This window comes from Balaenoptera acutorostrata, chromosome 14 (assembly GCF_949987535.1).
Source record: "Balaenoptera acutorostrata chromosome 14, mBalAcu1.1, whole genome shotgun sequence".
NCBI lineage: Eukaryota > Metazoa > Chordata > Mammalia > Artiodactyla > Balaenopteridae > Balaenoptera > Balaenoptera acutorostrata.
Window position 1 is genome coordinate 66827371 of NC_080077.1, and position 13675 is coordinate 66841045.

The following is a 13675-nucleotide window of genomic DNA, read 5'->3' on the forward strand; positions in this document are numbered from 1 at the left end:
TAAACTGGTATATATAATTATAGATGCAAACAAAATTTTAGTAAGTCATTGATGTCCCAGGCACATTAATGTTCATGAATAGTAGCTGGTTTCTCTTAGGACCCTGCATACCTTTGATTATGCTTAATAAGTGCTGCTTTGGTTTGTACACAAGTCTGTTTATCCCAGTTCTTCTCATTCTTGTAATTGCATTATTTAATTATGTAAAATAATGAAAGATAGATGCAAAAAGAGAGAGACCTGTTCTTCTGAAAGTTGAATTATTTCTAAAGACTGTAAAAAGACAGGCCACAACTTTAAAAACTGCTGCTGAAATATGTATGGGTGAGATAACTGAAAAAATGGGTTTATAATCTGGAAAGATTTGCCATTCAGATTTTGCTTGACAATTCTCCCTTCCCATTAAAGGATACAGCACTGGAATTTGTTGTGCTGGAATAATGGGTGAGTGAGGTTTAGGGAAGAATGACCACCCAGAATTCAAAGCAGCAGATGCACCCTGGAAGGAAAGGCCATGAAAATTCTGGTAAGTGAATTTTCAGTTAAGAGGTTTTCAGCTTTGGTAAAAAGTTATGCTAAGTATCTAAGTCTGTATTTGTCCAAATTAATCAGCAATGACTCATATTTAACAAATATCTAGTACTAATCACTAGAATAAAGAAAATTCAACTATAATTATGTTCCTAAAAAACACCAAAACATCAACTGAAAAATGCTGTTATCAGGACCAATAAGTAGGAAGTTTCTGAAAGGTCAGTTATAAAGATTATGGCAGCTGAACAAAGTTTCTTTCATGATTGTGGTTGGATGTGAAGAAAAAAGCAATTTAAAGTGGTCTAGAGAGTATGGTACAATGGGATACTGTCCAGGGAAATAAGATGCTCTGGCACTAGACACCTGTGAAGAATGTTGGAGGCTACAGCCACTGCTGAGGTAACCAATGCAATGCTGCCCAGCTCTCCTGCTCTCTTGTCCTTTCAACATTTTTGGAGTGTTTTGATCTTCACAGTTATGCACGTTAATTACAATCTATTGACTGTAGTATTATACAATAAAGTATGAAGATTTTTCTTGAGTAAAGAAGTAACTATTGTCTATAGTTTATAATTTTATTGCCTTCTTTCCTTTTTTTCTTTTATCCTTTTTTTAACCTAGTTACAGGGGTTTGTGTTATCATATACACATGCTGTAGCACATCATCATCATTCATCTAAGCAGAGGCCCACTGTTGAGAATGTGTGTGACATATAGACTTCTTTTTATTTCCACTCCTTTTTCCACCCTTTAAAGCAGCCAGCAGCTATCTGAATACCTTTACTATATATCCTTTTGTTTATATATGTGCATTAGATTATGTTTGCATGTGTGCTGGTGAGATTAGGCTTAATTTCTACAACAGCAACACAAACAAACAAAACTGCAATGTTTCAAACCGATAAGAGGTTTATTTTTCTCTCTCATGTTCCAGTCCCAGTGGTTGTTCCAGATCTAAGTTTCAGGTTTTCAAATGGGTATTTAGGAACCAGGGTTTCTTCCACCTTGTTTCTGTGCCATCCTCTTCAGAGATTTTCTTTTTACTTGAAGGCAGTTACAGCTGATAGGAAAGAGAGAGAGGGTATGGAGGAGTCAGTCCACTGCCCAGAGGCCCCAACCCAGAGATGGCACATGTGAAGTCGCATGGGCAAGAACTTGATAAAATGTATCCAGTATCTGGAGGCCTGGGAAATGTATCCTAACCAGGTCACAAACCAGCTTAAGTCTGTTACTGTTAAAGAAAGGAGGAAAAGATTGTGGGGAAAAATTAGTAATTCCATTCACACATATATTTTTAATTTACACAAGTAGTGTTTTTTTATCACATATCACTTTCCAAGTTTTTAAAAAAATTCTCATCATGCATTTTAGATCTATCCATCTTTTTGTTTGTGCATATGTAGTCTGTTACTTCTAACTGCCACAGAATACTCCATTGTTTGCATCTACCACATTTTACCCAAATCTTCCCAAATGAAAGGTATTCAGATTTCTTCCGAAGTGCTGCCACTGCAAAAAAATCTTGAAATAAACATCCTCATGAGTCTAAACATGGACTTGCTAGTTTGGTTATTTCATATTGCACATGGATATCCAGTTTTCCCAATACCATTTATTAAAGACTATCCACATTGTGTATTCTTGGCACCTTTGTCAAAAATTCATTGATCGTACATGCTTCAGTTTATTTCTGAATTCTCTTTGTTCCATTGATCTATGTGTCTGTTTTTATGCCAATACCATACTGTTTTGATTACTATAGCTATGTAATATAGTTTGAAACCAGCAAGTAAGGTCTGCCGCTCTGCTTTTGTTGCACAAGATTGCTTTAGCTATTCTGGGTCTTTTATGGTTCCATATGGATTTTAGGATTCTGTGAAAAAGACCATTGGGATTTTGATAGGGATTACATTGAATCTCTGTATGGTTTTGTGTAGTATGGCCATTTTAACAATATTAATTCTTCCAGTCCATAAACACAAAATATCTTTCCATTTTTTGTGTCTTCTTCAGTTTTTTAAATCAATATCTTAGTTTTCAGTGTATAGATCTTTCACCTCCTTGGTTAAATTTGTTCCTAAAGTTTATGAAAAAAATGTTCATAAGTAGCATGTTTTCAAGGTTTATCCATATTTGCCATGTATCATACTTCATTCATTTTTATTACTAATATTCCATCTTATAATTTTATTCATCCATTCATCAATTGTTGGTCATTTAGTTTGTTTCCATTTTGAGGGTAATAGGAATAATTCTGCTATGAACATTCACTTACACATCTTTGTGTGGACACATTCTCATTTCTCTTGAATAAATACCTAGGAGTGGAATTGCTGTGTTATATGGTAACTCTATATTTAACCTTCTGAGGAACTGTCAGACTGTTTTGCAAAGTGGTGTTTCTATGTTACATTCTTACTGAAAGTGTACTAGGCTACTGATTTCTTCACATACTGGCCAACACTTGTTATTATCTAACTGTATAATTATAACCATATTTGTGGATGTGAAGTAGTAGCTCATTGTGGGTTTGATTTGTATTTCCTTGATGGCTAATTATATTGAGCACCATTTCATGTACTTATTGGGCATTTATATGTCTTCTTTGGAGAAGTTTCTATGCAAATCCTTCCCATTTTTTAATTGGATAATTTGTCTTGGAATTAGTTTCTTATATAAGTAATTTTGCTAATATTAATCATCTTTGATTTCTTGGGCTATACCCTACTTGGTCATGGTGGGTAATATTTCTAATATAATATTTAACTTTCTTTACTAATATTTAACATGAAAATTTTAAAAATAAAAACTCAGTAGTGAGACTGTAATTATTTTTAACCTATAAATGTCAAATTTTAATATCATGGATTTGCTAGCATTTTAGAATGAATTTGATGGATTCCAATATTTTTCAAAGCATGACATTATTAAAAGGTTTTGCTTGATTAAGTTTTATGTTAAAACAATCTATCCAAAGAATGTTCTTTGGAGGTAATTGAAATATTCAGGAAACTATAATCAGGGAGAACTGAGGTGTATCTGAGGCAGGGAAGAAGGCAACTAAACTCTGAGAAAACTTAGAAGAAATTGAGTTACACTCACCTTTTAACTTCAACCTTGAGAGCCAGCTGGGTAAGCAGCTCCAGGAGGTGAAAGCATCACTCTGGAGATTTGTGGAGGCAGAGGAACTGCAGTGAAAACGCCCACCACCTCCCAACATCCACAAGGATGCATAATAAGGACGACAGCATCCTAAATAGAGAAGTGTGTGTGGGGGGGGGGGGTGGTAAACCATATAGCCAAGGAAATAATTTTTTTAAATCCTTTTCATAGACTTTAATTTACTAAAGACTACTCTAACTCATACTGGACATTTTTTTTTTCTTTCCTTCAAGCTGGCAGATGGCAGTTGTGCTATAAAATAGATCATAAATAGACAAAATAAAGGAGCTACGTTTCTCTGAGTTGTAGCATGAGGTAAAATTTTCAGTCCCACTAATGCTATGCTCTCCAAATTTAGAAGAGGGGCTCTCTGTAATTATAGACCTTGTATGACAAATAGTAGTGATCCTCATAGATATGTTATTTTTATGTAAGGGCTTTAGCTTTCAGTGGCCAAAAAGAAATGATGAAAAACAATTATCTTCACATTAAAGGCAATAATTTTTTTTTACAGTAGTACTTAATTGAAAACTTTAATGGGCAAACAAATCATGTGAGGTTCTCCTTAAAATGCACATTATGCAACAGAGCTTGAGAATCTACATTATTAACAAGTTTCCAGTTGATGCTGATACTGCTGGTCAATGGACCTCACTTTGAGTACTGAGGCTTTATAGCAGGTGATTCTAACCAAATGATACTAACAGAATTATTGGAGGAACCATTTCTAAAAGCACATAGCTAATCCCATCTTCCCTCCATTCCTCACTTCTCCAAATAGAGTTGAAGTCTTAGCAATAATGTCAGAGATGAGGACCTGGTCATGTGTATTTTGAAAAAAATCAAAATAGGTAAAAATACCCACATGATTCTAATATGACATATCTTCACTGGGGGTTTAGAACCATTGCTTAGAAATCAGAGTAATACACAAAATCCTCAGATCCTAGATGTGAACCTGTAATTAACTGAGTTTAAACTGACTTTATTAAATTTGGGATGACTATAGAGTGAGTTATTTTGATTTTGTTAGAATGACAAACTGGAAATAGGCTCCCTGGAAAACAGAGAAACACCCCAAATCATGAATATAAATGCCAAACTGAAATAAACCCAAGAAATGCATGCATTTCACTAATATTCCATCATTCATATGATTCTAATTGGAACCACTGAGGGTGCGTTAATGATTTTAGCCTCATATATATTACAATGACATTCAATGACAAATTAGATTATTCACTTATAATTTTATTTAGGAAGAAACTTATTCCCATTAGGAACAACCTCTCTTTTTTCTCATTGGAGCAACAATGCAGTTCCTAGGAGAAATTACTTGGTCAACGCCAGCAGTCTGCATCAATTTCCTGCTATCCAGGGATCCTGAGATTCAAACATCTGTGAAATTTCCAATGGCTTCTTCATGCCAGCGGAAAGTAAAAAATTTCTTGCTTTGATGGTGTTTCCAGATGTTCTTAATGCTGAACATATGGCAAGGGCCATTCTTTCCTAATAAGCTGAGGTTTACAAAGAATCACACTAGGCAACTGAAATGCGACAGACCCTGAAATCTATCCATAGATTAGCTTTATCTGAAAAGCATTTATATTCCTGATAACCAATATAATTATCTCAAAACCGATATGCAAGGTTTTACACAGTCACAATGATGGAACAATTTGTAAAATACCCTTGGTTTCTGGCACAGGAAAGCAGCTTAATTACTGAAAAGAAACTTTAGTTTGCTAAAATTTCCTTTTAAAATTTATGTTGTTCTATTGTTACAGACTTTGAGGATTAGCTATTGGGAGATATTTCTGGGGCATATAGCTGGAAAAGTGAAACTGCCTTTGGCTTGTTACTCTCCTTTTAATCGCCCTTACCCACATCCTCAACTGTTTTACCAAGTTAATTTTTAAGTTATATTTTAATAAAAATAAATAAAATTATTTAAATGGAAAACAGTGTAACCTTTTCCAGTTCTATAGCAGATTGATTGAGGAGGCTGTTATCTTTTACCTGAACTATTGAAATAGTTTCCTAAACTCATTAGACCAGTGTTTTGTTTTGTTTTGTTTTGTTTTTTTAATATGGTTCTAGGACCAGCAGTGGACGAATCACCTGGAAGCTTGTTAAAAATTCAAATTCTCTGGCACCCCTACAGATCTACTGAATTAGAAACTCAGTCAGGACCCAGTACACACTGTGTTTTAACAAGGCTTACAGGTGATTCTGATGCATAGTAACGTTTAAGAACCAGAAGTCTGAACCGTTGTGTTGCAAGAGTAGAGAAGTAACCTACAACTAAGGGGATCAAAGATGACTTCACAGTAAGTATGGAATTTAAACAACTTAAAAAAAAGCATCTTTTACAAGTTCAGGAGGATTTTGTTGAAATAAAGAGAATCAAGATCGAAAAGAACGCAAGTTCTCACAGGAATGCAAAGTCTATTTGAGGCATGTGAAGAAAATCTGAGTGGTGAACTAATAGGACTACTTAGTAGGAAGCAACAAGAGAGGATGGAGAGTCGTTTGCCTCACTTTGTGAAAGGCTGTCTATGGATTTTATCCTCTCAGCAAGAAGTAGCCATCAGAGGTCATCAAACAGAAGAATGACATCAGCACATTTGCTTTTTAGGGACATAACTTTGGCAGCAGTGTGGTGGACTGAGTTATGCAGAGAGTGAGAGAGAGACAAGTTAATCAGTTATTTTTATTTCAAACTGAGAAATGATGAGGTTTTAAATTACGATTATGGGGCTTCCCTGGTGGCGCAGTGGTTGAGAATCTGCCTGCCAATGCAGGGGACACGGGTTCAAGCCCTGGTCTGGGAAAATCCCACATGCCGCGGAGCAGCTGGGCTCGTGAGCCACAATTACTGAGCCTGCGCATCTGGAGCCTGTGCTCCGCAACAAGAGAGGCCACGATAGTGAGAGGCCCGCGCACCGCGATGAAGAGTGGCCCCCGCTTGCCACAACTAGAGAAAGCTCTCGCACAGAAACGAAGACCCAACACAGCCATAAACAAATTAAAAAAAAAAAAAAAGATTTACTTTCTAAAAAAAAAAAAAAAATTATGATTATGGTGACTGGGGACTGGTTTTAACAGATTTTCAAGGTAGCGTTGTGCCCAATTAAGGTACTAGAGAGAAGGTCCCCTCCTAGTTAAGGTGTAGAAGGTAACGAAAGATAATGACTTCATCTTAACAACCAGAAAAAACAAACAAAAAACCCCAGAAAACTAAAATCACACTTTTCTTAAAAATCCTCAAAGAGTGATGGACATAAATAAGTTTACATTAACTAATTTAAAAGAAGGACAAATCCTACATAGGTGAACAAAGAATTACATTTAGAAATCGGCTGAAAGTAAAAGGATGAGCAAAAAATATACCATGTCAACATCAATCATAAGAAAGCTGGTGAATCAGCCAGGGTCTAGGCAGAGACAGAAAACACATCAGTAATTTGAACAGAGATCATTTAATGTAAGGAATTCTTAATTTAAAATGTTAAACATTACTAAAAGAATTATATAAGATAAAAGAATTGCAAGGGCAGGAAATAGTTACTACCTCTGGTCTGAGGGCGAATGAACTGAGAAGGATCTCAGAAGAGGCCCTCAAGGCTAAGATTTAGGCCCCTTTGGCTAGGGTATGGCTGCCACAGGAAAATGCAGCTTAAGAGTGGTGGAGAAATTTTCTAGCGGGCATAGATGAGCCAGAGCTGGTCGTAGATATAGGCCTGGCTTTCAGAGTGAAGTAGGAAGGTGTGTCACATCAGGGTAGTAATTAAAGTGATAGATAACTCATTGGTACAGAATAAAACATATCTAGAAGAGGATCCAGGTGAAACAGTAGGTGAGAATAGACCCTTTCTATTCAGAAAAAGTAGTAAAAGGAGCAGAAGTTGCAAAATGCTGTCTCATAAATCAAAGAAAGAGAGCTCAATATGCAGCATATCATATTTACAAACAATTTTTTAAGCTGGCAGGAATATCTATATACAGAAAGAAGAACCTTCTCGTAATGCTGGGGAGGATATATTATTTACACTTTTTGGAGAAGGAATGTAGCAGATATTTAATACCATTAAAATATTCATATCCTTTCACATGGTGAGTCCCCTTCCAGAAATAAATGTTACACACAAAGATTTCCTCATAGCACAACTTGTGGTGAGAACAAACTAAGCTTCCGCAAATAATCATTCCCTGTAAATCATGGTTAATCTCTATGCTAAATTGATATGTAGTCACTGAAATGATATTGTTACAGAATTTATAATGACATAGGGAAACCTAACAATATAAATAAGGTGAAAATGTGATATATAAGAATTATAATCCCAAATAAGTAAAGTTCCTAGAAAAAAGTCAAGACTTCTTATTTGGGGTGTTATAAAATTATAATTATTGTAATTAATTCAACTTGATTCTACAAATGAGCTGGTATTATAATCCAGAAAACTCAAGTATATTTTAATAGATATACGAAGGTATTAATAGTCAACATTGTTGGATTGTTCTAAGAATTCTAGAAAGACCAAAACTAGAATGCTAACTTGGTGGTTAGGAGATCACACGTGACCCTTGGGAGAAGACCCCCTGTAGAGTGATAGGAGAAGAAACTACATGGAGATGGATTCAAAGAGAAAAAAATTAAAGTCAGTTATCGTAGACTATATATTGAAGATATTAATTTATTATTTAGAAGAGGAGGAAAAAAGAGAATAACTGATTGAAATGTATGAGGGCATTTGTAGGTATGTTAAGTATATTTCTATGCTGAAGGGAATGGACCAAGGGAGAAGGTAGCTTAAGGGCATAGAAGACAGAAGGGACAATTGTTCATCAAAGTCCGAAGGAAGCCGGGTGCAAGCGATTCAGTGCCCATTTGGAGCACTTGCTAGAGTTCATTGCATATCTGTTTCTTTAAAGCAGCTGTATATTCTTAGATTAGATATATTATATTATATTCAATATTATATTATAATTTAATATTTTATTGTGTTTGGCACAGGGTCTTTCACAATAGCTATTCCGTTCTGTTACACTGAGTTAAGTAGTCCAGGGGCTAGACAAACTGTATCTGGATAACAATTGATAGCTGACAAATTCACAATTTTCTACAAAAGCAGTCTAATTTTTAATTAATTAGAAGTGAGATGTTGCACTTGTTTCATTTGTGTGAGAGAGAGATTTTAAGTACTACCCACTGGGAACATAACAAGTCTGACATGGGTATTTCTTTGACCCGAGTGTCACTCTAAGAAGCTTGACTCTTTCTCTTTAAGCTCAAGCCTTAGTACATAAACAAGCCTATTGAGAAGAATTTTTTTTTCTAGGTCTTCCACCCAGATCAGGAGGCTATTGATGTAAACTAGAAAAAGTTCATTGGTTGTCACTGTACAGGTTAGGGAATAAAGAGGAGAAGGAAAAGGGGGAAGAGAAAGAAGGGTAAAAATGAAAGAGAATGGAAGGGTAGAGCAAGGAAAGGAAGGTTGGGAGAGAAGAGAAAATATCACAGCTGTTTGTGTATGTAAGCATGTGTGAGCCGGGATCAGGGCAGGCTCCTAAGTAGGAAGAGAGAGAGGGAAGAGATTGTCCCTCAAAAGCCTAGTGTGGGCACACACTGTTGGCAGTGCTGGAGACAGAGGCTGGGATGCTGGTCACCACATGTGCCATTGTTATGACTCCTGGAGCAGAATGAGAGGTGGGTCAACTCTCTTTGCACCTGGGAATCATTTCATGTCTCCTGACCAGAACACCCATATATATGTTCACTTAGTCTTTTGTGTGTGTGTTGTATAGCTATACATGAAAAATACCACTTTTCTCTTAAACACAGTAATTTATATTTTTGGTTCCTGTGTAATGGTGGAAAAGGGTGGTAAAGAGACAAAGAAGCAACTAATAAAACTTGGAAGAAATAGGGGAAAGGGCAGAATGTGAAATTGCAGGATTGTTGGGTGGTTTTAACTCTATGAGCCATATCCAATATGGTGTCATGGAAAGACCACTGTATGGACCAGGAAACTAGGAACTTTGTTTCTATTTCAAGTTCTGTTATTTTCTTCTTACTGTGAGACCTTGATCAAGTCACTGTCTTCTCTGGGTAAAATTTAATCACAAATTAAATGGGGGGCTAGACTAGATGCTAGAAACTTAGATATCAGTGTGTGAACAAGAAGAGAGATGTTTGATTTATTTTGGCTGTTCATAAAATTTACAAATGTTTTTTGGATAGGAGGTTGGAAAATACATATAGAGACCCATGTGTAATATGTCAAAAAAATATCTAGAGTAATATGTCTGGAATAATAATAATAATAATAAAAACAGTCTGACTTTGATTGGATCAGTGACTATACTTGTAGCTTGGTCCTGCTGAAGGCAGGTGACATTTTCCCTCCTTTGTGCTCATATACTTATTTGATCTTAGCCCGTGAAGGCTATGTTGTAACTGTCTCCATTGAACTGCAAACCCAGGTGTTTGTTTGTCTTACTAATGTATCTTCAGTAGATAGCATAGTGCTATTCTGAAGAAATCCTGAAGAAATTGATTTTTGATAAATTAATGAACTAATAATTTCTTAGCTAACAAAGCAACCTGTTTCTCAGCCACTGATATAAATATCTATTTACCTGAAACAGACAATTCTCAACACCATAGTATCTTTCTTATTTTCAAGAGATTTCTCAGTTTTATCATAGTATTTGAAGATATATGAATAATTACTGTTGGTTCATTTTTCACTATATGTCAGACATATTACATGACATATAATAATGTTCCCATTTAATCTGCATCACAATCCTGCAAATATTAACCACCTTATTTTTTAGTAAGAAAAATGGATCCCCCAGATTTCAGTGAACTGGCTCAAGGGCCTATATGTTTTCAGAATCATGTGATTCTGATTCTTCTTTTACCACAATTTAAACCAAAAATCTGTTTCATCATTTCCACAAATTGTCTGTTTTTGCCTCTCTGATTATTTGTTGTTAATGTACCTGTCCTAAATCCCTGGAATAAGCGTTCTCTCAGGCTACCCTTGCCTTCTCCAGTCAGAACCTATTCATCAGCATGTGGTTGCTCAATATTCTCAAGTCAGGGCAGCAAAGAACTTGCTTATCCATCTTGCTCACTGAGTTAATCAAGAAGCCTTTGTCTTTCCATAGCTGTGTTATGTAGCTAGAACTGCTCAATCTGTGTTTTCCTAATTCCTTCCATACAAAGATAGGAACACTTCCACTAAGATTAAACTTAGCCTTTCTTATTTCTCTTAATCTTTTCTAACTTTGGCTGGGAATAACATGCTAATTCATAATATGGAGAAGACAATTTTAACATTGACTTCTTCACCAATTTCTGGTATGACCTTATAAAGTTAATCAGTTAATCAAATATTTAGTTTAATTTTGAGTATTTATAAGTGAAAACGACATCAACATTTTTAGTAAAATATGTGAAAGCTTGGAAATGCTTGGAGTTATGAGATAAGAATGTAAATGTCAATAATAATTACTATTTTGTGTGACTGTTATGTAGATTTAAATTGATGATCTTATTCTATATCCACAGATTTACGTATTAGCATATATTTGGTTTCCTCCCTAATTAGAAGTAGAAGGAAATAGAAATTAGTGCTATACATCTGTATCCGTCACAAATAGTGAACTGAATCTCCTCTGTAAATGCAAAAAAAATTTTTTCATGTGGTTCAAAAGGTTCTCCCAGCTATACTACTGGGACTGTTGCAGAACAACATGAGAATATTTATCTGTTATATGGGCATTCCTGTCAACTGATATTTGTTGTAAAAAGCTTAATATTATTGTAAAGAAAATGTGAGATGAATACTGGTACTATGGAGATAACTTTTGGAATTTTTGTGGGTTTTATGGTTAAAGGTGAAGTAAAATTGTCAGAATGATTGACTGCTGTGTTTCATCATATCTGCTATAGCCACGTGACTTGAAAGAGTTCTGTGGAGTTAGGAAAATCTATAGACTTTTCTTGCTTTCCTTTATACCACAATGAGCTGTTTGGGATTTGGCACTTGCTTTGTTATGTCTCATAGGATGAACACAAAGGAAGAGTCAAAGGTGAGTCGTTCAGTTGAGTTAAAAGGAATAGATTTTTGGCTGTGTATAAACACAACTACAAGATTGACTATTCTCATTCAATTGACTGATCAATTTGGTCCAACAACAAATTTGAGTTTTATCTTCTTTCAGTATATTGATTAAATACACTGGTCACTTTTGTACATTTGCTTGTATGTGGACAGCTGCAGCATAGATAGTTAACATGGGCACTGGAGTCAGACGACCTCAGCTTATATCCTGTCTCCTCCAGAAATAACTGGATTATCTTATTTTGTCTCAGTTTTCTCATACGTAAAGTGGAGATTATAATGGAATGAATTTCTTAGGATTATTAAGATAAATCAATTAGATAATATATCCAACAAGCTTGAACAGTACCTGGCACAAAGTAAGCTTATTTACTATTGTTTTATCATCATAATTAACTTGTGTCTACATGTTTATGCACACAAGAACTGCTGTCAAGTTACGTATGTATATAATACATACTCGCTTAAGATATTAAGTTTAAAAACTCATTAAACTAAGCAAAATTTTTAATTAATTTATTTAATTTGACTTGTTGCTTAAAATCATGTGGAGAAATTAACCAGATGTTTGACAACCTATGTTGTGTCAACTTGCCACAAATAAGCCAATTCAATTAAAAATGTAATTATTCATTCCAATGGTCTGTTTACACAGTACAAGCAATTTAGTTTGGCCACATTTTTACTTAATTGCTCAAATAATTGGACTTTGGGTAGACAGAGCCTAGAATGGTCAAATTTGATGCTACTGAATGATTTGGTTGTTTAGATTTGTCATGACTCATTAACTATAAGTAGCAACAGAATTGTTTCTGGTTTCCTGCCATTCACAGGACTGTGTAGTTAGGTTGCAGACAATTTTAACAGTGAGAACATTTTTTTGTTGTGTCTAACTGTACTTCATCCATGAAAATACAGTATGAATTTAAAAAAATTTACTATGTATTATATTTTGGATACTACATATATCACATAGTATAATATAGTCTCCAAATGGTGCACATTTATATGTACCTAATATATGTAAAATATATATACACATATATAATTATACTCATTACCTGAAATTTTCTTACATTCTTATAAGGAGTGTGATAAACAGTAAAGGGTGAAATTTGCTCATTGCACTAAAGACTGACTATATGTCTTTCAATATAGCCAGTGAAAATATTTTCAAATATTTAAAAGGCAAATACTCATATTACTTGTTTAAATAACATGATACTGTAATATTCTTGTCTTTCAGAATTACACAAATAGGGCAATAATAAGAAATAGAAATATATGAGAAGCAATTTATAGAGCATTCAGTTACCCAAAATTAAAGTTGTCACTAAAGGGAATTCAAATATGTACACCCCATTAATTCATATTTATTTAGGAATTACCGTTAGCCTTGCCACTGGAATCAGTATTTCCAGTGGAAATATTGGAATCATATTTATTTAGGAATTACAGTTAGCCTTACCACTGGAATTAATATTTCAGCATTTCTTCTGTCCTGATGTTTTTTGATATAAATTGTAATGCAGAATAGACAAAACCACAAAGAATTTCTTCCCTATCAAAAGCTTAAATGAGAAATTACACAGTTTGAAAAATCAGTTGTGCATTAACTCGCTTCAAAAGAAATTTAAAAGAGGAAGGAAAGTTTCAGGCAATAAAAAGCCCAATTAAAAAAAAACAAGAGGAATTCTTGTGTAGTTTCAGGTTTTGTATTTTTCTTTTGTTCTTTTATTTGTCATTCTTTTTCTGTAAACCATCAAGAAATACGGAAAGCTTTTATAGTTGTATTACTAAAAATATATCAGAGTATATATATTCACAATGGATGTCTT